The sequence below is a fragment of the Lynx canadensis genome, chromosome B4, assembly GCF_007474595.2.
Source record: "Lynx canadensis isolate LIC74 chromosome B4, mLynCan4.pri.v2, whole genome shotgun sequence".
Classification (NCBI taxonomy): Eukaryota; Metazoa; Chordata; class Mammalia; order Carnivora; family Felidae; genus Lynx; species Lynx canadensis.
In genome coordinates, this window is record NC_044309.1 from 62,639,344 (window position 1) to 62,665,694 (window position 26,351).

The window sequence follows — 26,351 nt, forward strand, 5'->3', positions numbered from 1 at the left end:
GGTGCCCTCTGGCATCAGTGAGCTCACTAATGCCTTCCTTTCTGGGCACTTTTCTTTTTTTCTTTTTTTTTCTTTTAGAAAGAGGGAGAGCACTCAAACTGGGGAGAGGGGCAGAGGGAGAGAAAGAGAGACTCTTAAGCCAACCGCATACTTAGTGCCGAGCCCCACGAGGGGCTCGATCCCACAACCCTGGGACCATGTCCTGAGTCAAAAATCAAAAGTCAAATACTCAACTGATTGAGCCATCCAGGTGCCCCTGAGCTGTTTTCCAAGGAGGTGGATGGAATTTTACATGGAACAAATGTTATTTACACTCATATTTGCCACAATCGGAAGGCTCTCAGTCTGTAAGGAATTGCTGTCGAGATTGTCAGTGAGAAAAAAAATGTTTTCACCCAACTACCTGGCCTATTTTTAAATGAGACACAGAGACTAAACCTAATAGAGTTAGAGATCCATAGAGTTGAGAAATAATCATTTCCAACTTCCAACTCAATACAGTCATTATTCGTTCATTAAATACACTTTCATTTGGAACCTACTCTATGCTGAGTATGGAGGATACGATGATGAACAAGAGAAAGTATGAAAAAATTACTCACCATCTATTATTCATGTTACGTTTTAGAAATTGATTAGGTGCTATAATAGAGATGCATTCAGGGTGATATGGGACCTGAGATATTTTGCTTTTTTGATGTCATTTCAAGTGAGTGGTCACTGAGATTTTTGCCTGGATGCTTTTGGTTATCAAAGTACCTATCCTAGTTTCTAAATATCAATTCTTTCTTGACTGAGCTGAATTGTCTCTTGGTTACAAGTATATTGAGTATAAACACCCAAAATGTTAGGCTGGTGCATTAATTGAATGAAGTGAGGTTAACATTGGGTTATATATTCTAAGCAATATTGAACACATGAAAAAAGTACTTTCCTCTTTCAGGGGAAATATGCCTCTTTCCATTTTTCTTCTTGAGAAAGTCCTATTGGCCAGTGTTTTGATTTATCATGTTTAATAGTAATATAAACCCTGAAAATATTCCACTCTTCTCTTTACTGTGAGAAGAACATTAATGCACAAATAATGATACATGGCAGCTTTCAGTTAGAAACACAAAAGGATTTATAGAGATTATGGCACATCAGGAACATTTGTCTAAATGCATGCCCAGATAATCTATGCAGGCTGGCCCAGTGTTGCTAGCTCTTTTTATATTTCACAAGAAGCTAGAAGTAAGATTTTTCAAAATATAAAATCTGACTTTTACATGTTGGCATGTTACACATAATAGCTAATCGAAATAAGTTCACAAACTTGACCTGGCCCTAGTACAGCCCATTTGCCACATATGAATAGACAATTGTCTTAGTAACTCCAAAGAGGAAACTTCCCCTTTGGGGCTTACTCAGAACAAACATATTCCTTCGGTATTGCTTTCATTCATTCATTCATTCTTCCATCTCTGTACTCATGCGAAACATGGTGCTAGGTGCTGGGTATATAGATGAAATATGACAAAGACCATACCCTCAAAGAATTTGTTCTTAGTTCCATCTTTAATATTCTCTATGCTAAGCACTTTTTTAAGTTTATTTATTTATTTTGAGGGAGAGAGTGACTGGGGGAGAGGCAGAGTGAGAGGGAGAGAGAGAGAATCCCAAGCAGTTCAGAGCTGTCAGCTCAGAACCAATGCAGGGCTCAAACTGACAAACCGTGAGATCATGACCTGACCTGAAATCAAGAGTTGGATGCTTAACTGACTAAGCCACCTAGGTGTCCCTGTGCTGAGGCTTTTACCACACACTTAGAGCCTTGGAGAGTGATGTTTCCTCTCATAATCACCAGATTTTAACATTAGTCTGCAAGACTTAACCTCAAGAAGTATAAAACAATATAAATTTGGACACCATAAGGGCACTGAACCTAAATTCTCTTCTCTGAGGATAGGGACCTTGGGTCGTGTACTTCTCTCCAGGACTTTTGTGATTTCTGGAGCCATCCCACCACATATGGACCTTCCTGATGGGGGATGGGAGGTTGGAGTTGCTTCCCGCAGTAACCCCCTGCCCTTTCCTTATCTCGTCTGGGTGGGCGGTACAGCAGTGGGTTATTCACACCATGGCTTAGTCTGGGTTAAGCCTCACTTCAGAGCAGATCCTACCCAGCATTTCATTTTTTTAGCCTCCGGTGGGAATATAATTACTTCCATTTATTTCAGTGGGAACAAAATGGAGTGGACAGCAAGCTCTCTTTTCTATTCCAATTAAATTGATTTGTTATCCTATAGTCTGAGATGTTCGAAATCTATAGGTTATAAGTTGTGATATGTCAAGTGTTTAGAATTAGCCTATGTCGGGGCACCTGGGTGGCTCAGTCTGTTAAGCGGCCGACTTCGTCTCAGGTCATGATCTCGCGGTCCGTGAGTTTGAGCCTCGCACCGGGCTCTGTGCTGACAGCTCAGAGCCTGGAGCCTGTTTCAGATTCTGTGTCTCCCTCTCTCTGACCCTCCCCCATTCATGCTCTGTCTCTCTCTGTCTCAAAAAATAAATAAACGTTAAAAAAAAAGTTTTTAGAATTAGCATATGTCATCACCAAATTACAAATCCACCATAATTATTTCCAATCATTCCAGTAGGAATGAAAATGGAGTGGTCAACAGGATCCCTGTTCTGTTCTATTTGGACTGATTTGTCAGACTATAGCTCAGAGTGTTTAAACTTCTGGAAATTGTAAGTTATGTATATAATCAGGAATTCTGTAACATTTTCAGACTTTCCCAGCAGGTGGTTGTTATATTCCAGGTGTACCATGAAACCCAAGGTTTCCAGATCTATTCAGTAATAAGCCATGTTATTACAATTGTCTATTCTGTGTACAATTCTCACTTTTAGAAATGGAAGCATTTCTAATGCACTGATATTTAACTTTTTCTTTGAAACTATGGAACATCTCCTAGAAAAATGCATACCTACCCAATATTCTGAACATAATTTTAAGATATATGAAACTACAGCAGGTAAAAAGAACAAAACTACAATGTTCTAATTACAGAATGATTGCCCTTCACTTCAAAACAGGAGGAAAGATAAGTATGGCCTCTACTGAAGGGAACAGCCCCATTTCTCAATATGAAAACAATTCTACTTTAAACGTAAAATAAAGTTTTTGCAGCCTTGAGGGAATTTTTAAAATATCTTTTAAAAATAAACTTAGGGGCACCTGGCTGGCCCAGCAGGTTAAGCATCCAACTCTTGATTTCAGCTTAGGTCGTGATCTTGCAGTTTGTGAGTTCGAGCCCTGCTTTGGGCTCCACGCTGAGAGTGTGGAGCCTGCTTGGGATTCTCTCTCCTCTCTCTGCCTCTCTCTGCCTCTCTCTCTCTCTCATTCTCTCTCCCTCTCTCAGTATAATTAAATAAATTTAAAAAATAAAAATATACTTAAAAACATAAATTTTACCAAATTGATAAATGTTCAATGAAAAAAAAATAGAAAATGAAGATAAACCATCCCAAAATAAGATATTTATAGCCTCAAAACCAAAGAGAACTGCTTAATATTTGATGTCTCCTTACTTTTTCTATGTACATAACACATTTTTACTAAAATAATTAGAATTACTAAAATTATTGAGCATTTAATATATTCTAATCATGTTAGATGCATTGGCTAAATTAAACTCCGAACAACCATATTTGGTAGTTTCTGTTAATCTATTTTACACATGGTGGAATTGAGGCACAGAGAGGTATAGTAACTTATTTGGCTAGGAAATGTCACAATTGTAATTTGAACCTGGGAGCCTGACCCTAAAGACCATGCTCTCTCATGGTATTAATACTGTTTGAAAATCTTTTTATTCACTTAAAAATTTATTTTGGACATCTTCCCATGTCATTAAAAATTATATAACTACATCATCTTAAAACAATTGTGTAGTGTTTATTCACAAACATGTATCAACTGAGGGCTGATGGGGGGTGGGAGGGAGGGGAGGGTGGGTGATGGGTATTGAAGAGGGCATCTTTTGGGATGAGCACTGGGTGTTGTATGGAAACCAATCTGACAATAAATTTCATATATTTAAAAAATTAAATTAAATTAAATTAAATTAAATTAAATTAAATTAAATTAAACAAACATGTATCATTATTTGTTGAATGACCATTATTTGTTGAATTCATGATATACATTCTGGAAGTTAAGTCTTTTCTTATCTACTTAGTGATTAGGTTAGAATAGAGTTAACTTGCTAATAGACCTTATATTTACAACTTGTTATTTCTTAGTGACCCACATTTCTTCTCAAATTAAAAGAATCTTGAACTTGATTTTTAGAAGTATGGGCCAGTGTTGTATTGAGGAATATTTCCATCCCATGGCTTCTTACCTCCTCTTATGCTCATTTGGTTTCTGGGGACCTACACGATGCTGGTGAGAGAGACAGACATCATGGTGTTTGGGAGTGTGTTTGGTTTATGATCTCGTTTCCCTATCCCAAAGCTAGAGAAACTCTTATTTTCCTATTTTTATATCAAGTAGCAGGAATAATGTACAGAGACGTTCTCTTAACACACTGGATTTCAAATTTTCATTAAAAATATAGTACTAAACCTTTTGTCCAAATGTAACCTAATAGGGGACCCCATTGTAATAAGTAATATTTATTTTGCTACTACAAATGTATAAACTCAAAGTTTTAACACTTATTTATTATAAAATCAATCGGTAAGAACCACAAAGCTTTTTTGTGAAGAAAAAAGTTTGGAATTGAAAAATACCTGTTAGCTGCAAACTTATATCTGTACCCAGTTTATTTCAGTCTTTATTTCGGCTGCACAGTATTGAGAAAACTCTTGGTTCACACAGATAAGTACTTGCAAAAGTTTGTTATGGCTTACCATGAATTTCTAAATATTCTTTACTTAGATTCAGACATATAAAAAAAAAAAAGTTTTAAGGATTTTGGTTTCAGAGTTGTGTCCTTAAACATAAATACCAACTACTTGCATTATTTATCTCAGAAATAATAGTAGAAAGTCCCAAGCACTTATGATAACCACTATTATTTCTAAAAAAAAATACTATCAAAATGTATATCAGCTTGATTGTGGTGATTACTTCACAATGTGTTTGTATATCAAAACTTCAGGTTATTATACCTTAAATATATACACGTTTCATCTGTCACTTATACTTCAGTAAAGCTGAAAACATATGATCAAAATGTATCATGCTAATTTATTTAGTTACATCAAACCTAACTAGGCTTCCAGCAACGTAAGTATTCACGGAGCAGTTGTGTCTAATTGTTGCCTCTCATTGGAGTCCAGCACATCTATGTCACACACGTGTGTTATAGAAGTGCATAGCACGTGTGTGTGTGGCTTGTACTCCGTTACACTACTTTACATGCACTGACACGGACAGGCCTGAGTGGTGAAGAGAGCTAGAACTCTATCTTCCTCATCAAGGATGCATTTTCGTTTAGAGTTTACATAAGGACACTGAGGTTTGTTGAGTTTAAGTGACTTGAGTTCGACCATGTAGGTGTGGATCTCTGTCATTATACTGTGAATCCTGGGCTCATTACACCTCTTTACAGCTTCTCCATGTGGATCCTGCAGCTTCTTGAGTGGGCATTTGTGGTGGCTGACTCAAGGCCTGGGTGGCCCTCTCTCTGAGCACCCCTAAAACCACTAGCTTTATCGTGAGCAGCAGCCCCTGACTATGGTGGTCCGTGAGCCTTGCCCGGGTCCACAGGTGTCGCTAACAGCCGAGTTGTACAAGATGTTAAGTACAGAGGGGAAAAGAAAGGTGGTGGGAACGAGAAATGAGAAGCTGGTCCCGTTGCTCTTTGCTGCATCTACTGTGAGAATGAAGACCATTCTCAGCAATCAGGCTGTCGACCTTCCAGAAAACGTTGACATCACTCTGAAAGGATGCACTGTTATTGGGAGGCGCCCCAGAGGAACCTGCAAAGGGACTTGGATCACATGAATGTGGAACTCAGTCTTCTTGGAAAGAAAAAGAAGAGATTGACAAATGGTACAGAAAGAGAAAAGAACTGGCTTGTGTTTGCACTACCTGTGGTCATGTATAGAGCACGGTCAAGGGTGTCACACCAGGCTTCCATAACAAGATGAGGTCTGTGTATGCTACTTCCCCATCAATCATTGTTATTCAGAAGAATGGTTCTCTTGCGGAAATCCAAAAATTTCTTGGGCGAAAAGTACATCCACAGGGTTCAGATGAGGCCAGGTGTTGCTTGTTCTGTACCTCAAGCCCAGAAAGAGGAGGTAATTCATGAAGGAAATGGCCTTGAACTTGTATCCAACTCAGCTGCTTTGACTCAGCAAGCCACGACAGTTAAAACAAGGATTTCAGAAAAATTTGCATGGTGTCTATGTTTCATCAGCACACTGATGAATAAGTTGTCCATCCAGCTACAGAAACGGCAAGGTGCCAAGTAATTTTTAAGACTGATTTGTGATATTTTAAGGATGAAATAAAAGCTATATTGATTTGGGACTTTTTCTTAGGAAAAAAGAAGAAAGAGAGAGAGAGAGAGAAAGAAAAAGAAAGAGAAGCTGGTCTCTTTGTTGAGATCAGTGAGCTGGGATCATCTGAGGTGCGTGAGGATCACACCTCCAGGACTATCCAGACTCATGATGCTGGCTCCCAGCAGGTGGATACACGCCCGCCCCAGACCTGTTTTTTTTTGTGGTAATTCAGCATGAGAATTAGGTGTAATTATGACTTTCAAAGATCCGTCTTGTATCCTGTGTGATTTGGCTTCAGGCAAGCGATCACAGAAGGAAAGCTCTTGTGTTTATCACATACCACAATCACATGGCTGTCTCATAGCTGAAAATATACCAATGAAAAGCCACACACTTTGCCCTAAGCTCGTTTTCCTCATCCCCAGATGCTGCACCCTCTTCAGGTGCACCATCCAACCTATACTTTCCTTACAGCCTTCGTAGACCCTCTTACTCCTTCTCAGCGCGGTGACCTTGGGCAGATACTTGTGGCTTGACAAGAAAGCAATGCGGCAAATAATAATTATCAAAGACACCAGTCATTAAGCCTGTTAGAACTGATGACATCAGTAATTAAGCCTATTAGAATGCCACAAACCGCACAGGAAGATCGGTTGATACTTTTTAGTCACATGTTCTATTCGTATAAGAAATATAGGGGCGCCTGGGTGGCGCAGTCGGTTAAGCGTCCGACTTCAGCCAGGTCACGATCTCGCGGTCCGTGAGTTCGAGCCCCGCGTCAGGCTCCGGGCTGATGGCTCAGAGCCTGGAGCCTGTTTCCGATTCTGTGTCTCCTTCTCTCTCTGCCCCTCCCCCGTTCATGCTCTGTCTCTCTCTGTCCCAAAATAAATAAACGTTGAAAAAAAAAATTAAAAAAAAAAAGAAATATATTTAGCAGGGTATTTTCATTTTAAAAAATTAAGCATATGCATTTTATCTGTAGTTTTTAATGATGAGAATGGTGAAGGCATATTAGAAGTTTAAGCACATACTGCAATTTTCTTCCCCTATTAACTCCATAAATAGCAGCCATTTGATGTGCAGACTTTTAAGTTTTTAATGGCAGTAATTATAAGGCCTTATCTCTTTTGAACTTTTTCTTTGTTGCAATTGATTTATTCTCCTGCCTTGTTAGATTCATAATTTTATCTAAAAAAAAAAAAAAAAAAAAAAGTTTCCTGACTTTATTCTCTTTGTCACGAAGAAGACAGACATGCTATTGAGTGGCAACAAGCTGGGATGAGTCATTACATCTGATCACCTTCCTGCCCAGGGCATGTAATCCTTGGAAACTTTTGAATAGCTTGGCGCTCTGTCATTTCTCTGTAAATCCCAGGGAGTGAAATAGAGGCGAGGAGCCCCATTATCACTTTGACTCGAGCTTGCATTTGACTGCAAAGGCCCAGGAGTGCCCTGAGAGCCGTGAGTCAGAGGACCTCTCCTTACCTGGAATGAGAATGACTTTCCTCTCTTTAGTCTCAGCTGATGCAAGTAATTGCATTGTCTGCCTAACTTTTCAGAGACTGACCCTTTACCCCTCTTGATTCCCACTTCTTTCTTGTATCCACCTTATCTTTGCCTCCTAACTTCTTTCTGCTTTGCCTCACTGACAGCAGAAGGATTTGACAAGTGACTGCGCATGTGCTATCTAATTTGGTCTGGCCAGAGCTATTTTAATGTCCCCGTGAAGTGTGAAACTGTCCCACTGAAGTCTCATCTCCTCTGGTCTCAGAACTCTCCAGCCCCCACTGTTACCTACACTCCTTTGTCTCTTCTTCATCCTGCCACTGTTGAACCAGGCAGTTTCTCAAAGAGGATAATTGTCTCTTTGTTCTCTGAATAATCCTTCTTGACCTTCTTTATAATGAACTGACACAAGCCTTATGGAAGGGATAATACTGCCGGTATCTGGTTCAGAAGGCCTATAACTCATAGTTTCAAATTCTGTGCTCTTCAACACATTTGATGCTTACACCCAGCAGCTCTGCATATGGATATTGGGGAACATCATCAAAAAGAAGTGACTCTGGGCTGAGCCCAGGGAACTGAGAGGGTCTTCACTCCCTCTCCTGTCCTTAGAATGTGTTTCCCACTTGCCTTTCCCTCTCCGAAAGGCTGCTCCAAGGACATAGCCTTCAGCTGGCGATCTGGTATTAAAAACACCTACAGGGCATATGTAACTGAGCCCAGTTAGGGCCTCTTTATAAACTTTAAGATTTGGAGCGTGGGCACAGGGATCCATTTGTCTTGCTTCCGGCCCAAGACAAGCCTCATATGTAAGTTCTCTTTGCTATTATTAAAACTGTCAAGGGGCGCCTGGGTGGCTCAGTCGGTTAAGCGTCCGGCTTCAGCTCAGGTCACAATCTCGCGGTCCGTGGGTTCGTGCCCCGCGTCAGGCTCTGGGCTGATGGCTCAGAGCCTGGAGCCTGCTTCCGATTCTGTGTGTCTCCCTCTCTCTCTGCCCCTCCCCCATTCATGCTCTGTCTCTCTCTGTCCCAAAAATAAATAAACGTTAAAAAAAAAAAAAAAAAACTGTCAAGTACCAGCCTAGAGTGGCTTTCCTCTTTCTTCAGTCTCTCCCTGCCCTCCACGTATGTGGGACGGTTGCAGATTATACCAGGAAAGCTCCAGAGAGGATTGTGAACCAGTGGAAACATTCATTCATTCAAAATGTACCCTATGTGTCTGGCAGTTTACTGGACATTAGGGATAAAGCCAAACACAAGGTACTTATGATTCCTGCTCTCAAAGAGCAGACATTACATAGTAGTTACAGTATAGTTGATCATAATTGTGATAAGTGCTGCAGAGGGAAAGTTCAGAATGCCATGAAAGTATATCACAAGGAGACTGGCCAATAACACTCAGTGTTTCTTGAGCACTGACACCTACTACCCAAGTCTCACAACAATCCCGTGAGACAAGGGCTGTTACTATTTTCATTTTACAGAGGAGGAAACTAAGGCTTAAAGAATAACCAGCCCAAAGTGAACCAGTTGATGAGGGATATAGCCAGAGTTTGGACCCAAGTTTGTATGTCCCTATAGACTATGTCACGAATCTGTGTGCACCCCTACTCCCGTGGAAGGTACTCAGGACAAGAGTCAGGAGACCTCCTAGCACATCTACTGTCAAGGCTTACATCTGTACCATGAAACAGTTATGTTAACTCAAGTGTTTTCAGTGTTTAGAGGGTCATGGGTTTGGGGCATGGGCACACAAAAGGTGGTAAAATTTTATGTTGCTCTCATAGAGGGTGGATCTAGACAGGCTCTATGACTGCTTTGACTAACAGGAAATGACAGAAGCTTCACTGTGCTCATTTCTATTCATTCCATAAGACACTGGAAGCTTCTACTTCCTGACTGTTGGAATGATCATTCTGAGGGAAGTCAAACACCAGGTAAGAAGTCTGAGCACCCTGCGATTGCCGTACTATGGAAAGGCTATGTTGAGAAAGAGAGACACCCAGCCTACCTTAGCTGTTACGTCCATTGCAGCCCAGACACAGAAAAGAACGAAGAAACCATTTTGGTCATTCCAGCCCCGCCTGATTCAACAAGGAGAAAAGTTGAGGAAACAAGTTGACAGCCAGAACCAAGGCTCTAGGCATGAACAGCAGGCATAGCTATTTGAGTCACTCCAGCTGAACTGCCAAACATCCTGGGATACACACAGGTTGTTCCCCCTGTGCCCTACCTGAATCCCTGACTCAGCACCGTGGGCCTAATAAAATGCTTGGTGTTTTATTCCACTAGATTCAGCGCTGGTTTGTTATACAGCAGAGAATCTCCTTTGAGAATCTAATATAAGCAAAATTGCCATATGATAGTATTATTTAGAAACATGGAAGCAAACACCAAAAAAAAAAAAAAAAAGAAAAACAATGTGGACATACCTCAAAAATTGAAAATAAAACTATCATATAATCCACAATTCCACTTTTGGGTATTTTTCCAAATGAAATGGAAAACACTAATTTGAAAAGATACATTCGCCTCCAATATTCATTGCAGCATTATTTACAAAAGCTAGGACGTGGGAAACAACTTAAGTGTCTATCAATAGATAAATGGATAAAGAAAATGTGAAAAAGGTGATAGATAGATAGATAGATAGATAGATGATGGAATATTATTCAGCCATCAAAAAGAAGGAAATCCAGCTATTTGTGACAACATGGATCATGCTTGAGGGCATTATGCTAAGTGAAATAAGTCAGAGAATGACAAATATTGTATGATCTTACTATATGTGGAATATAAAAAAACAAATAAGTTGGGGTACCTGAGTGGTTCAGTCAGTTGAGCATCTGATCCTGATTTTGACTCAGGTCATGTTCCAGGGTTGTGGGATCAACCCTTATGTGGGGCTCTGTGCTGAGCATGGAGCCTGCTTAAGATTCTCTCTCTCTCTACCCTCTCGCTCTCTCTCTCTCTGTCTCTCCCCAGCTCATTCTCTCTTTAAATAAAAATAAAAACAAGTGAATAAAATCCAAACTCATGGATACAGAGAACAGACTGATGACTGTCACAGGAAGTGGGAGGAGGAGGTGGGTGAAAGCATGAAGGGGGTCAGAACATACAAACTTGCAGTTATAAAATAAGTATAGGATGGGGTACCTGGGTGGCCAGTCAGTTAACCATCTGACTTCAGCTCATGTCATAATCTCACAGGTTCACAGGATCGAGCCCCACATCAGGCTTTGCAGTGCAGAGCCTGCTTGGGATTCTCTCTCTCCTTCTCTCTCTGCCCCTCCCCCACTCACACCCTTTCTCCTCTCTCCTCTCTCTCCTCTCTCTCTCTCTCAGAATAACAAATTTAAAATAAATACATGAAATAAAATAAGTCACAATAAAATAAAATAAGTCACAGGATGCAATGTGCAGTAGGGTGACTGTATTGTGAATTTCAGAATTGCTAAGAGAGTAGCTCTTAAAAGTTCTTATCACACACAAAAACTGGTGACAGATATTAATTAGACTGTGGTTGTCATTTCAAATATATACAAATAACAAATCATTATGTTGTACACCTAAAACTAATATAATGTTATATGTCAATTATATCTCAATAAAAATTTTTTTTTATTTTAAAAAAGGAGCTAAAAGAGGAGAATCATTGCTTCCAGGGGCAGGGCTAGTGAGTGCGGCAGAGTATTCTTATTCCTTCCAAGCTTTGTCTCCACATTTGACTTTGTCTTCCTTCAATTCCATGTGTAATCATGGCTAATGGAGCCCTCCATCAGCACAGCCCACACCAGCCGAGGAACGCCCCACCCCAGCCTCCTCACTGCCAGTGCACCCTCTTTGAGAATCAGAAACAGTGGTTCCCCCACAAAAAGATTTGCAACATCTGCTACTCTCTCTTGACATCAGACCCTGCTCATAAATTCCCCATGTCCCCATAAGCCATGTGGTCTCGGTTGAGGGACTGGGCTGGGTTTCTCTACTATGTGGGTTTTCAGCGTTCAGTATCCCTGGTGCTGTGTGGGATGATTGGAAAAGGAAGCACTGAGACGGTTCTTTGTGACCTCCCCAGCTCTCCATCTTTTCCCTCCCTCTCTTCTTCCTTCTTTCCTTCTTTTCCTCCATTTCTGTCTTGTTGCAGCAGTTTAAAAAGTAGCTAGAGGAGGGGCACCTGGGTGGCTCAGTCAGTTAAGCATGCAACTCTTGATATTGGCTCAGGTCGGTTGTGAGATCAAGTCCCACATGGGGCTGGCTCCTCACTAGGCATGGGACCTGCTTGGGATTCTCTCTCTCCCTTTCCCTCTTCCTCTGCTCCTCCCTTGCCCTGCACCCTCTCTCTCAAAATAATAAGTAAACTTTTTAAAAAGTAGCTAGGGAGCAAGCAGAAGCCCCGCTGTCTGCTGTCATTGGGAAACAGGAGGTACGGGTCTGTGAAGCTTCAATTAAGAAGAGCAAACATTTTGCTGTCTTTGTGGTGGAAAAGCCCCAGGCATCAGAGTGTGGGTACCCACAGGTTTTGGGGGGGAGGACAGCGCTCTACCTTCCCCTTGCTCCTGCTCCCTGTTCTTTGTGTGTGACAGGAATTTATTACAGCACAAATAGGAAAGAAAGCCCAGGGGATTCTATCTCTCAGAAATGGTTTAAAGAGGCAGGAATATGCTTCAAGAGCATGGAATTTTCCAAAGCCTTTAAAATTTTGTTGTCTTCTTTGACCAACACAGCTATAAAGATTGACATAGATTTACAGGCACAGGTGCTCACTAAAGTAGACTGCCAATAATGGGCAAGGAAGACTTTTAATAAATAAGGAAATTTTATCTGCAGCATTAGCACTTTACCAGTTCAACTTATGTCTTTTGTTCAGTCTCCGAAAACTCGCTTTTCAAGATCTCTGTTCCTATTCCTTCCTTCCTTTACTTTCCTCCATTTGTTCAAGGACTCATTCATTGTTCTTGTGCATCTCCCATGTGGCTTCATGTTTCAGGCACCAGGGATGTCCTGGTGAATAAGCAAGACAAGGTCCTTACCTTTGTGTACCTTCCCTTCCAGCAGAGGAAGACAGACACTAGATAGCCAACAATGAAGGAGCAATGTCAATGTCCTGGAGAGAGGGAAACAGGATGGATGTCTCGAGAGTGATGGATCAGCATGGCTGGTCACGGCAGGCCTCCCTGAGCAGGTGAGGTCTGAGCTGAGGCCTGAGTAAGGGGAGGAGCAGCCCTATGAGGACCTGTCAGAGGGTCCCAGGCTCGAGAGCAATGAGCAAGTGGGGAACAGAAGGGGTGAAGTGAGGGGGTGGGCAGGACCCAGAAAATGGAGGGCCATTTTGTCTGTGGAAGCAAGTTTGGGTTTTACTCTCAGTGAAATGAGGAGACTTTGGAGTTTGTAGTTTGAGAGCTTGTAAGCAGTATGGTTACATGATTGGATGTGCTTTAAAGATCACTCTGACTGCCAGGTGACAGATTGGCTTTAAGCAGCTGGAGTAAAGCAGGGGACCCCATAGGAGGCTGTTAAACTGTCAAGTGAGAGGTGGAAGAATCTTGAGCTAAGGTGGCAATGATAGCAATGAAGGGTTGTGGACAGTTAGGGCTGAATTTTGGATACAGAGTCAATAGATCCTGCTAATGATGGGATTGTGGGGAGAGGGAGAATCCATTCCTAAGTTTCTGGCTTGAACAAGTGGGTGGATGAGGAAGCTCTTTGTTGAGGTGGATGACTAGAAGAGGGGTTTGCTGGAGGTAGTGGTTTAGGGGGGATTTAGTCACAGAAGGCATGAGATCCCTGAGGCAGAGAGAAAAAGGATTGGTTGTTTGTTTAGAAGGGCGATGGAGGAGATTAATGAGGACTTAGGAGAGTGTGGGCGACTTTCAATGTGGTAATTTCTGCAGAATGGTGGAGGGAAAGTCATACTTCAAGGAGATGGTGAACACCGTGAGGGCAGGGACCACGTTGGTGTTTGCTCACAGTTGTATCCCCATTTTCTGGTACAAGGTCTGGCAAATGGTTGCTGCTCAAATATTTGTGAAATTAATGAATGAATGAGCAGTTGGTAAGGCAGTGTTGGAAGTGAGTGTAGATCACTTTCAGTACATTTGGCAATGAAGACATAGGGAGAAAGAGGATATCCTGGAGCAATGGCAGGTTTTATATTTATTTTAAATACCGTGGACAAGGGACTCCTGAGAGTCGTTATAGTCATAGAGCAGAAAATCTCTAGAGGGTACTGATAAAAGGTGCTGGACTGAGAAAGATAACCAACAGAAGGAGGTCTTAGAGGAGGAAAGGACGGAAAGTAGGGAGGACAAGGGAGAGGATGAGGAGGAGCTTGTTGCAGGGTCTCTCATAGTCCACAGCTCAACAATGTTCGCTGAATACTGGTTATATGTCAGGCATCATTCCAGGTGTTAAATAATAAGAGGGTAATTTATGCAGTGTTTTCTTCGTTGGCACAAATGATGAAACAAAAGGTCTGAGAAAATAAAACATTAATACAACACTTAAGAGTTTGGCTGTCCATTCCAACAGTGCCGGTCAGAATATTTATATGCCTCCTTACACCCCCTGAATTTTAAATACCTTGTGATTTCCCTTTAGTGCCAACTAGGAAACGTTCTCTAAACCCAACTCTGTCTATGTAACTTGATTTACGTGCCTTTGTGCAAGGTGCTCACGAGAAAGATTTTAAGGTTCACTGTGTGAAACTCTAACCAATATTTCATCCACAAAAGGTAGAAAATGAGTCTATTTTAAGAAACAAATCATGACCATAAACCAGCTGACTTCCATGAGAGCAGAATTTTGTTTTGTTTATTGTTATATTGTCACAAAACGGGCTCATTTTCTACCTTTTGTGGATGAAATATTGGTTAGAGTTTCACACAGTGAACCTTAAAATCTTTCTCGTGAGCACCTTGCACAAAGGCACGTAAATCAAGTTACATAGACAGAGTTGGGTTTAGAGAACGTTTCCTAGTTGGCACTAAAGGGAAATCACAAGGTATTTAAAATTCAGGGGGTGTAAGGAGGCATATAAATATTCTGACCGGCACTGTTGGAATGGACAGCCAAACTCTTAAGTGTTGTTTTAATATTTTATTTTCTCAGACCTTTTGTTTCATCATTTGCGCCAAAGAAGAAAACACTGCATAAATTATCCTCATATTATTTAATCTTCTAAGGTAGAACATTAAAGTTTTATAACATACATATGGTGGTAGATGGGCCAAATATGTTTCAGATCATCATTAAAAGCCTCATACCAGTTTTGAGAGAAACTCAGTGAGCTAGTGAAGTGAGATTCACAGGTGACAGAAAACAAATCTGTGATTAAATTTTGTGTTGTTAATAACAATGTTCTCTTCGGAATGAAATTGTGGTTCACCCTCTTCCCCCATTTCAAACACTTTTCCTTATTGACTGAATTCAGATGAGTAGCTCTTGAGTTCATTCACCCGCTACCTGTCAAACATGAAATAACTGAATGAACAAGGTGTGAAAATGAGTCTACACAGAAAATATAGCCACCAGTTAAAGTGATGTCTGTAGAATTATGTTTGCTTAACAGATTAATCTCTTCACTTTAAAATCTGTTGGTAAAAGTGTAAGTCTAATTAATAAGTGAGTATGCTTAACTCAGAGGACAAACAATGTGATGTAATGGGATCTAACTTCAGATTTTTAAAAAGAGTTCTTTTTTTCCAACTTCTCTGTAACACTTCTAGCTTCTTTCATTTCCTCTGTTCATTCTCACGTGAATTTTCTTTTTTTAAAAGCATGCTAGGACATATATTCATCAGAGGAAGACATATTCCAGTCTTTAGTTGTAGACCTTCTAATGGCTACCTCAATACAGTCATTAATTACTTAACTTGGCAAAGCAGGAAGGTGGTGTTGGTGGGCACTACAGGAGAAGTAACTGTCCCACCATTTGTTACTGACACAAACCAAACCAACTAGCAAAACTATTATATGATCATTTATTATTTGTGAATTTGAACTCTGTAATTAGGTGCATACATATTTATGATTATTATGTGTTCTTGATGAATTAACCATTCATCATGATGGCATGCCCCTCTTTCTCAACAGTAACATTTCTTATTCAGAAGCCTAATTAGTCTCATATTAATATAGCCACTAAAGCTATTTTGGATGAGTATTTGCATAGAATATTTTCCATATGTTTACTCTTAATTTATCTATGTCTTCATATTTAAAAAGGATTTCCTTTCATATGCCAGACCCGTCTAATTTGGTCTTGCTTTTTTCCACCCAATTTGACAATCAGTCTTTTTGTTGAAATGTTCAGACCATTAATGTAATTATAAATATTGCTGCATTTAAATCTACCATTTTTCAGGGCACCTGGGTGGCTCAGTTGGTTAAGTATTAGATTTTGGCCCAGGTCATGATCTTACAGTTTGTGAGTTTGAGCCCCACATCAGGCTCTGTGCTGACAGCTCAGAGCCTGGAGCCTGCTTCAGATTCTGTGTCTCCCTCTTTCTCTGCCTCTCCCCTGCTCGCTCTCTCTCTCTCTCTCAAAAAAGAATAAATGTTTAAAAAACTTTAACCTACCATCTTGGTAGCTGTTTTCCGCTTGTCCCATTTGGTTTTTTTTCCTTTGTCCACCTCCCCCCCTTTTTCTGGCCTCCTTTGGATTTATCAAATTATTTTTTATGATTCTTTTTTATCTTCCCTATTGGCTTATTACTTATGCTTTTTTTGGTTCTGTGGGCTTTACATTACACATTTTTAGCTTACCACAGTTTGTTATCAAATACTACTACAGTACTTTCTGTATAAGAACCTTACTGTAGTATTCTTCCATTTTCTTCCCTTGAACTTTGTGCTACTATTCTCATTCATTTTACTTCAATATATCTTATAAAATGTACAATACTGGGGCTCAGTCAGTTAAGCATTGGACTCTTGATTTCAGCTCAGGTCATGATCTCATGGTTCGTGAGTTTGAGCCCCACATCAGGCTCTGTGCCAACAGCCCGGAGCTTGCTTGGGATTCTCTCATTCTCTCTCTGCCTCTCTCTCTCACTCTGTCTCTCTCTCTCTTTCTCTCAAAAATAAATAAATAAACTTTTTTTTAAATGTACAATGCCTTTTAGGGATTTCTACTTCAGACCATCATCTTTTAAAAAGGTTAAAATTAAGAAAAATGTTTTTCATATTGACCCACATTGTTTCCTGTTCCCATGCTCTTTATTTCTTTGTGTAGACACAAATTTCTATCTTGTATCAGATTCTTTATGCCTGAAGAACTTCCTTCACATTTCTTCTTGTGTAGGTTTGCTGGCAATTAGTGCTTTCAGCTTTTGTTTGTATGGAAAAAAAATTCATTTCATTTTTGAAAGGTATTTTTACCAGGTATAGAATTCTGACTTGACTTATTTTTTTCTTTCAGTTCTTGAAAGATAAGACTTCGTTGTCTTCTGCTTGACTAATTTCTGACAAGAAGTCTGTTTTACTTTCTATTTTTGTGACTCTGTAGGAAATGTTTCTTTACTGCCTTTATTTTGGGTTTCAGCCATTTAACTATGATGTGCCTCAGTGGGCTTTTCTTGGTATTTACACTACTCTGCTCTCTGAACTTCTTAAATCTGTGTGGTTTGTTGTCTTTTGTTGATCCTGAAAATCACTTCTTCAAATAATTCTTCTGTCCTGTCTTCTATTTCTTGTCCTTCTGGACTCCAAATACACGCATGTTAGATAGTTCATTGTTGTTCTATGTCTCTCAGATATGCTCTTTTTACTTTACTCCTTTCTTCCCTTTGTGACTGACTTTGAATCATTTCTATGGACCTATATTCAAGGTCACTGATTCTTTCCTTTACTGTGTCTAGTCTGCTGATAAACCTATGGAAGGAATTCTTCCTCTCTAGTATATATATGTATGTATGCATATAGGTATATATATTTAGTTTCCAGAATTTCTACTTGATTCTTTTTATTTTTTCCATCACTCTGTTTGATAATTCCAACATCTGGGTCATTTGGGGTCTGATTCTGATTCTGTTAACTGCCTTGTCCTGCAATAATGGGTCTTTTTTCTTTTCTTTTTGGTGTGTCATACTTTCATTGAATTAACAGATACTGTGCATGAAAGACTAGTATAGAGAGAGTTGCACACACCTGACAATGGACACACTAGCTTTCCTGTTAGGCTTTAGTGGTTGTTAGTAGCTGAGCCAGATGTTGTTGCTATTATCCTTGTGTCCTTATTACTATAGTTACCTTCAGCTCACCAGTCTTCAAATTTGGCCAATGGTAGGCTGTTCCTACTTTGTGCTTAGAGCAAAGACTGGATTGCCTGAGGGTTTTTGGTTTTTGTTTTGTGTTTTCACAGTTTTCCAGTTCTGCTCTCAGCTATTAACAGGGAGAATGGTTTGCTTTCTCTCCAAGGAGTGGATTGCTATTGCTTGTTTGTTACTTGGTGGAGGCTTGCAGTGAAGGTAGGTAAGATTAGAAGGCCTTGTTCACCTGGATTTTGGAAGTGGGGCTTTCTTAAGTGTTCCAGAATTCCCCCCTGTAACATTCCATGCCCCCTTCCCCAATCCCCTTTGTGTTTGAGGGGAGGCATTTGGGGAGAGCTCTTGAGTGGGAACAGGTTACTGACCCCCTCCTAGTGGTAGCTGACTTCTGCTGTGTACCAGGCCTCAAGCAGCTGTCTCACCAATCCCCCAGCTGGGGAGAGCTTGCTACTAGCCCTCTTCCTGCTGCAGTGGAAATTAAACTCAATGTGAAGCCTCAATTAAGAAGAGCAAACATTTGTGGCTTTCCTGGTGGAAGAGCCCCGGGCATCAGACCGTAGGCCCCCCTTGACTTTCTAGGGGAAGAAGAATGGTCTACCTTCTTCCTGCTGTTTCTCCCTGCGCCTTGTGTGTGACAGGAATTTATTGCAGCACAAATATTGGAGGTAGCCCAGGGGACCTCCCTCTCAGAATTGTTTGGAAGAAGCAAGGAAATGCTTTACCTCAGAATTTTCTTAAGCCTTTATGGCCATTTTCCCCCCTTAATCTGACCCAACTGAGTATTAACATGGATTTATCAACACAGGCACTTTCTAAATGAGGCTGATGAGGTTTGGAGTTCTGGTGGGGGTTGGGAGCTGACAGCCAGGAAATAATTCTTGGAGACATCTTTGGTGCAAAAAAGGTGATTTTATTAAAGCACGGAGACAGGACCTGTGGGCAGGAAGAGCTGCCCTGGGTTTGTGAAGAGTGACTGATTATATACCCTCAGGTTGGGAGGGGGTCAGGGGCAGCGTAAGTCTCTAAGAAATTTTGGAAGCAAGGTTTCCAGGACCTTGAGGGGCTAGCTGTTATTAGGAAAATGTCATTTATTATCATTTAGGAAAACCTCAGTCATGAGACCCTTCAGATGTATATCAGGGGCCATATGCTTGGAGTATAATTGCCAACATATACTTGGGGGTTAAAGATAAAGGGGGTTTGCAAAGGAATTTTTATGTGCTTAAGGAGATTCACAGGATCCTGGGAGGTCAAAATAATATTAAGCCAAGATTCCCTTTTGCCTCTAGCAAAGTGTCCTCATCTGAGGCAGCTGAGCTCCTAGAGGAAGGTCACTCTGCCTGTTTCAAAGACTTGTCAATGGACTGTAGGCAGTAAGAGAACTTAATTTTTCATTTGCCTTTGTTTCCATATTGCCATGGCAAGCACTTAAACCCCCTTACATCTTGATGAGGATGATATTAGGGCTTCAGGAAACAAGAGTCTAGAGGTTTCTGGAGATTCGGCTATGGATAAGATTACCTTTTTCTTGCAGTTCACTAAGTTATCTGTAAACTGAAGGAGACTCCTGCCTTCATGACTGTGATCTCTATCAGTCAACCATTTGTTTTCTTTCCTTTCCTTTGTTCTTGGGCAGCCAGGAGTGTCTGGGGAATATCACACACATCCCACCCGGGGTGGGGGAGTGGGTGCTGTTAGCCTGTTCTTTGCCCTCAGCTTGCCTTATGCTCCCTCATCAAGACTGACTCTAAAACAGCTCAAATCATTGGACAAATAAAACCTTTAACAAATATGGAAATCCTGTTTATAACATCAGTACTTCAACACTTCAAGTTACTTCTGTACAGAAACTCTCTCTTTCCAATGATCTTGTTTCCAATTATTCTCATATTTGCCTGTTTTTGGCTCTTGCCTTATTCATTCATTTGTTCATCAGTAAACATTAACTGTGCATCTCCCATGTGGCTGTCATGTTTCAGGCACCAGAGATGTCCTGGTGAATAAACAAGACAAGGTCCTTACCTTTGTCTACCTTCCCTTCCAGCAGAGGAAGACAGACACTAAATAGCCAACAATGAAGGAGCAATGTCAGCACCCTGGAGAGAGGGAAACAGGATGGATGGAGAATGATGGATCAGCATGGCTGGTCACGGCAGGCCTCCCTGAGCAGGTGAGGTCTGAGCTGAGGCCTGAGTAAGGGGAGGAGCAGCCCTGTAAGGACTTGTCAGAGGGTCCCAGGCTCGAGAGCAATGAGCAAGTGGGGAGCAAAAGGGGTGAAGTCAGAGAGAGACAGGGCCCAGAAAATGAATGGCCATTTTAGCTGTGAAAGCATTGAATTACTCTGAGTGAAATGGGGAGACTTTGGAGGTTTTTTGTTGTTTTGTTTTGTGTTGTTCTTCAGATTTGCTCTCCCAAAATTCAGTCTGTCTACTTTGAGAAGTGGTTAGCCCAGTTAAGAGGCAGTTACACCATCTAGTGAAAGGGGAAAGAATCTTGAATGGAGGTGGAAATGAAGGCAATGAAGGGTTATGGACAGTTAGAGATATATTTTGGGTTTTGTTTTACATATATGTAAATATATATATATAAATATATATATGTATTTAAGTATAGTTGACACATAATATTACATTAGGTTCAGGTGTACAACCTACTGCTTCCACAAGTATGGTGTGCGTAGGGGTATATTTTGGATATAGGGTCAATAGGACCTGCTAACAATGGGATAAGGTGGAGACGGAGAGCAACCCTCTAGCTTAAGCAACAGGGTGGATGGAGAAGCTATTTACTGAAATAGAAAGACTAAAGTGTAATGCCCGAGGTCGCGAAACCCCCCACAAGAGACCACCAGAGTCGTAAGTCAAAGCCAAGCGGCAAGGGTCATTTATTGCAGGTTCGAAACTGGACCTCCATGCACTCATTGCCGGTGACGCTAAGAGGCCCCGATCAGGGTTGGTACAGCGTTTTTATAGACAGAGACAAATAGCATAGGGGAGGTTTCAGATTATGAGGGGCCTGATTAGTTGATTTTAAAGTAAGGACATTTGTTGTTCTCTGATTGGGCGTCCTTTGTCTGTCCTTTGGCGGGAAGGCTTTGTCCGTTACTTGTGGCGGGAGAAAAAGGGGGAAGGGGGAAGGGGGAAGGGGAGGAATGTGTTAAGCAAGCAAGATTACAGAAGCGAGAAAATGCTGGTTAGTAAGTATTTTTATAATCTTAGGTTATAGCAAACGAAGTCTAGAAAAATTTAACGGTGCTCACATCGAAAAATAGGCAAGACATACAAAATTTTAAATTCATTTTCTACAAAAGGAGGGATTTATGGGGGTAGATTAGGGGAGGCTACAGTCACAGAAGGCATGAGATCCCTGAGACAGAAATAGGGATTGATTATTTAGAAGGGTAATGGAGGAGATAAATGAGAAATTAGAAGAGCATTCATGACTGTCAGTGTTGTAATTTTGGGAGAATGGTGGGACGGATGTCAGACTTCAGGGAGATGATGAACACTGCAGGAGCAGGGACGATTTCAGTGTTTGCTCATAGTTGGATCCCCAGTGCCTGGCAAATGGTGGGTGCTCCTCGTTTACTTTTGAAATGAATAAATGACAGAGTGGGTGGTAAGGAAATATTGGAACTGAGTGTTGAAGACTTTCAGTAAATTTAGCAATGAAGGAATGTGGAGAAGTAACATGCTAACTAGCAGAGATAGCAAATTTTAATTTTTTAATAATAAATTTAATGGATAAGGGAGGCCTGAATGTGTTCAGTCACAGAAAAGATAACTCTAGAGAAGAGAGATGAGGAAGCTGCTCCGTGAAAGGATAATTAATGGTGTAAGGTTCTTCCACTGGAGAAAAGAAGGTAACATCTGTTATTCGTCCATTATGTACCAGGAAGTGGGCCAGCACCTCACATCTGTTATCTCACTCAACCATCAAAATGGTCATTTAGGGTAGAATTGCCAAATAAAATACAGGACACCCAATTAAATTTTAATTTCAGATAGCAAAAAAATCGGTATGACTCACACAATGTTTGGAACATACTTATATTTTTTAAAAATATTCAATGTTGATCTAAACTTCAAATTTGATTGGGTCTGTGATATTTTTATGTTTTAAATGGGACAATCCTTGGGGTAGGTAATGATGAGAGAGCATAAGGCAAGCTGACACCAGCAAACACCAACCCCCCCTCCCCAGACAAACACACACCTTGGGATCTGTGTGATATTCCTCAGGGTTCCTGGTTGCCCTGAAGCTAAGAGGAGAAAACAAATGGTTAACTGATAAAGATCACAGACACGAAGGATGTGAGTCTCCATCTGTTTACAAATGTCTTAGTAAATTACAAGAAAAAGGCCATCTTACCAATAGCCTAATCTCCAAAAACCTATGGACTCAGTTTTCTGGAGCCCCAATATCACCCTCCCCTCCATAATGAACAAAGGCAAGAAGGAAATGGCAGGTAAAATTAAATTTCCTTATAGCCTGCAGCCCATTGGCAAATACTTGAGGCAAATACAGAGTGAAACATTCTTCCAGGAACTCCCTACTGTCTTAATGTTAATGCTTTGCTAGAGAAAAAACAACCTTAGCCTGACAATAGCTAGGCTTCCATTATCTTGTGAGTACTCTTTAGCATATAAAAGTCTTTTTCGAGGCCTCCCTTTTGCCTTTATCTCCCCCAATTCCACAGTATATGTAGCCAGTCACTCTTCATAATCCCAGCGCAGCTCTTTCCGCCCACAGGTCCTGTCCCCATACTTTAATAAAATCCCCTTTTTGCACAAAACACGTCTCAAGAATTCTTTCTTGGCCATCAGCTCTGAACCCCCACCACCACTCCAAAATTCCATCAGATAATATTGATAGGGAAAAATCTGTTATAAGATGGTGACAGGACTGATCCGGGAATTCCAGTCCCTGCCCGAAGATTCCGCTCCCGGGTTTTTCTTCCCACCCTGCTTGCTGTGCCTGAACAGACTATAAATTGTCCTCTCTGCTCATGCTTGGGCTCAGACCTCTGGAGAGTGATCTCCTCTGAGCCTGCCCGTGTAAAATAAACCTCCTGCCTTCCGCGATCTCTGAGTGCCACCTGGTTTTTCTGGCTGCTGGTCCAGGCCAGGTTCCGTAACATATATTTGCCATTTTTCCTAAAGGAAACTGAGGATCTGATACGTTGAATAATATTGCCCACATACGCAAAGTTACTAAAAGTGGTAGTCAGAACTGGAACCCAGTCTGTCGGACTCCTGAACTTATAGGCTTTACCCATGTGCTGTGCCCATGTGGAGTCGAGTCCACAGAAGGCTCAGCCCAGTAAGTCAGCCCTTTTCTCACTTATATATGTGACTGGCCTCTAGTTAAACAGTCAAGGGTGAGGAGCTTCTTGGGACCATTTTTGTGTCCACTAAAAGCGCCACTAAATCTTTCCTGATGGACTTCTAGGTAGGGTATTTTTGCTAACACACTGAGATGAATGACATTAACAGGTTAGTCTTTCCTTATTTTTGGTTGTTGTTGTTGTTGTTGTTGTTGTTGTTGTTGTTTAAATCTCTAAGCACCGGGCTAATTTAGAGAGTGTGCCTGACTGGACAGCATGCCACAGCCCTGCTGAAGAGGGCCAGGTGTTTACCAAGTTGACGTGTTTGAGTGAGGAGGGCGGCTTTCCCTCTTTTGAAAAGGAAGCTATCTTTTTTTTTTTTTTAATGCAGTTATGTACTCGGTATTAAAATCATTTGAGGAGAACTATGCTTGTATTTTTGGAGTAGGATGTGGGTTAGATAAGCTTAATAAAACTTTTTTTTTAACTTTTTTTAAATGTTTATTTTTTGAGAGAGAGAAAAAGAGAGCGTGAACGAGGGAGGGGCAAAGAGAGAGACACACACAGAAACTAAAGGAGGCTCCAGGCTCCGAGCTGTCAGCACAGAGCCTGACAGGGGCCTCAGACTCACAAACTGTGAGATCATGATCTGAGCCAAAGTCGGACGCTTAACCAACGGAGTCCCAGGTGCCCCAGCTTAATAAAACTTCTAAGAGGTAATACAGTCTAGGACCTAAGACCTTTGAGTCTGCAGTCAGACGGACTAGGGTTTGAATCTTGTTCCACAATATATTCGATATTGGGCAAGTTGCTTAGCCTTTCCCAGTCTCTTGTTTTCTGTTCTCAAAATGGGGATGCTGATAACAATACTAACAATAGCTTCCCTACAGAGTGGGTGTGAGGATTGCACGAGGTGATAGCACATGGAATAAACACTTAGCACACAGGTAGCCATCATCTCCCTCACCAGCAGCAGGGGCATGATTGCTACTCCTGAGGGTGCTTCTGTTTGAAACAGTGCTGTACCCACATCTCACAAGCTGAGGATGCGGTCATGTGGGGATTTTGTTGTTGTGTAACTTTGAAAGCTGTTTGTGACGAATAACCTCCTGAATTTGTACCGGGGCATTGGTACAAGGCTGAGACAAAATTGCCAACAAATCTGAAACAAGTCACCAAACATAAGGGAAACAATTTTTCCTGCTAAATACCGTTTCTTTAGTTGCCTAGATCTACATGCCACTTAATGATTATCTTCAAGAAAATCATTATTAATATGTTATGGAAACATTGGACCAAAGATATACAGCCCTGTCTTTAATCAGACCACATTTAAGTGTATTTGGCCTTTTCAGTGTATTATTTCACATTTTACACTCCTTCCTCATCCTATCCAAAATGCTAAATTCATGCCCACAACTTTTCCCTTTTACATTACAAAGCTCAGTGATTTCTACATGAAATATTATCTTCATTTTATATATATAATGAATATTATATAAATATTCACATATTTTTATATTATTTCATATATTTCATGTTATATATATATATACTTCATATATTATAAATATATTCACATATATACAAGTATATAATTACATGTGAGAATTGTATTATATTGTATATAACCTATATGTTATAATTCATATATAATATATGAATATATTATATTCATTTTTCTATAATATGCATAATATAATATATGCATAATATATTAATGACACATAATAATATGTTGTATACATATAGTGTCTTGACTGATTTTCTTTTCACTCCATAGTGACCAAAATATGTACTAAGGACAATTTTGACTCAGAATTTGTGGACATTTCATCTCTTCTGTTTTCCGTAGTAGCTTACCTACAGGGTCTGTCATGTTTAGTCATTTATTCAGTAAGTATTATTGACCACCTACTACATGCTAAGCACTATTGTAAGTGCTGACTGCTGCTATCAGACCACAAAACAAAACCCTGCCCTCATGAAACTTTGCGGTGAGCATGATGCTTTTGTTCAAGGTTTTCTACCTTTTGTGGATGAGGCATGGCTTAGATTTTTCCCTCTAAGTGATCACTTTAAGTGGATCTTAAAAGTCTTTCTTGTATCGCTTCTCGGCCTTTTGGCTAAGATCAAGTGTAAAAGTCTTTCTTGTAATTGCCTTTACATGTAGGCAAGTAAATCAAGAAATTAAGACAGGTTTGGGAGTAGAGAACAGTGTCATGTTGGACATTAAATTAAAACCATGGAGTATTTAAAATTCAGGGGATTTAAGGAGGCATATAAATATTATGACCTTCACTGTTGGAATGATTAACCAATCTTTTAAGTGTCATTTTAATGTTTCATTTTCAAAGACCTTGCATTGCACTTCCATCTCACAAAGTAAGAACCACTGCAAACAATTCCTATCTTGCTTAAAGTCCTGACGTGGACTTCTGAGCTTTGTGTTGCACACAGTTGGTGCTCTGAGTAGATCAAGTCATTATAACCAACAGCAGATCAGTTTTGAGAGAAACTCACTGAGATTTTAGACACCTTTCCTGTTGATTGATTTCAGGCCATTCTCAATCTCATTCCACTTCTGCCTTTGAAGTGTGGAGAACTGAGTCGTGGAGAAAGTGGAACCACCAGTTACAAGTGAAATTTATGGGCTCATATTCATCCAAAAGATACCACACCCCACCTTCAGTCATCTACTAAGTAACAAGCCATCCAAAACGTAGTGGTCATAAAGCAACGACCATTGTTATA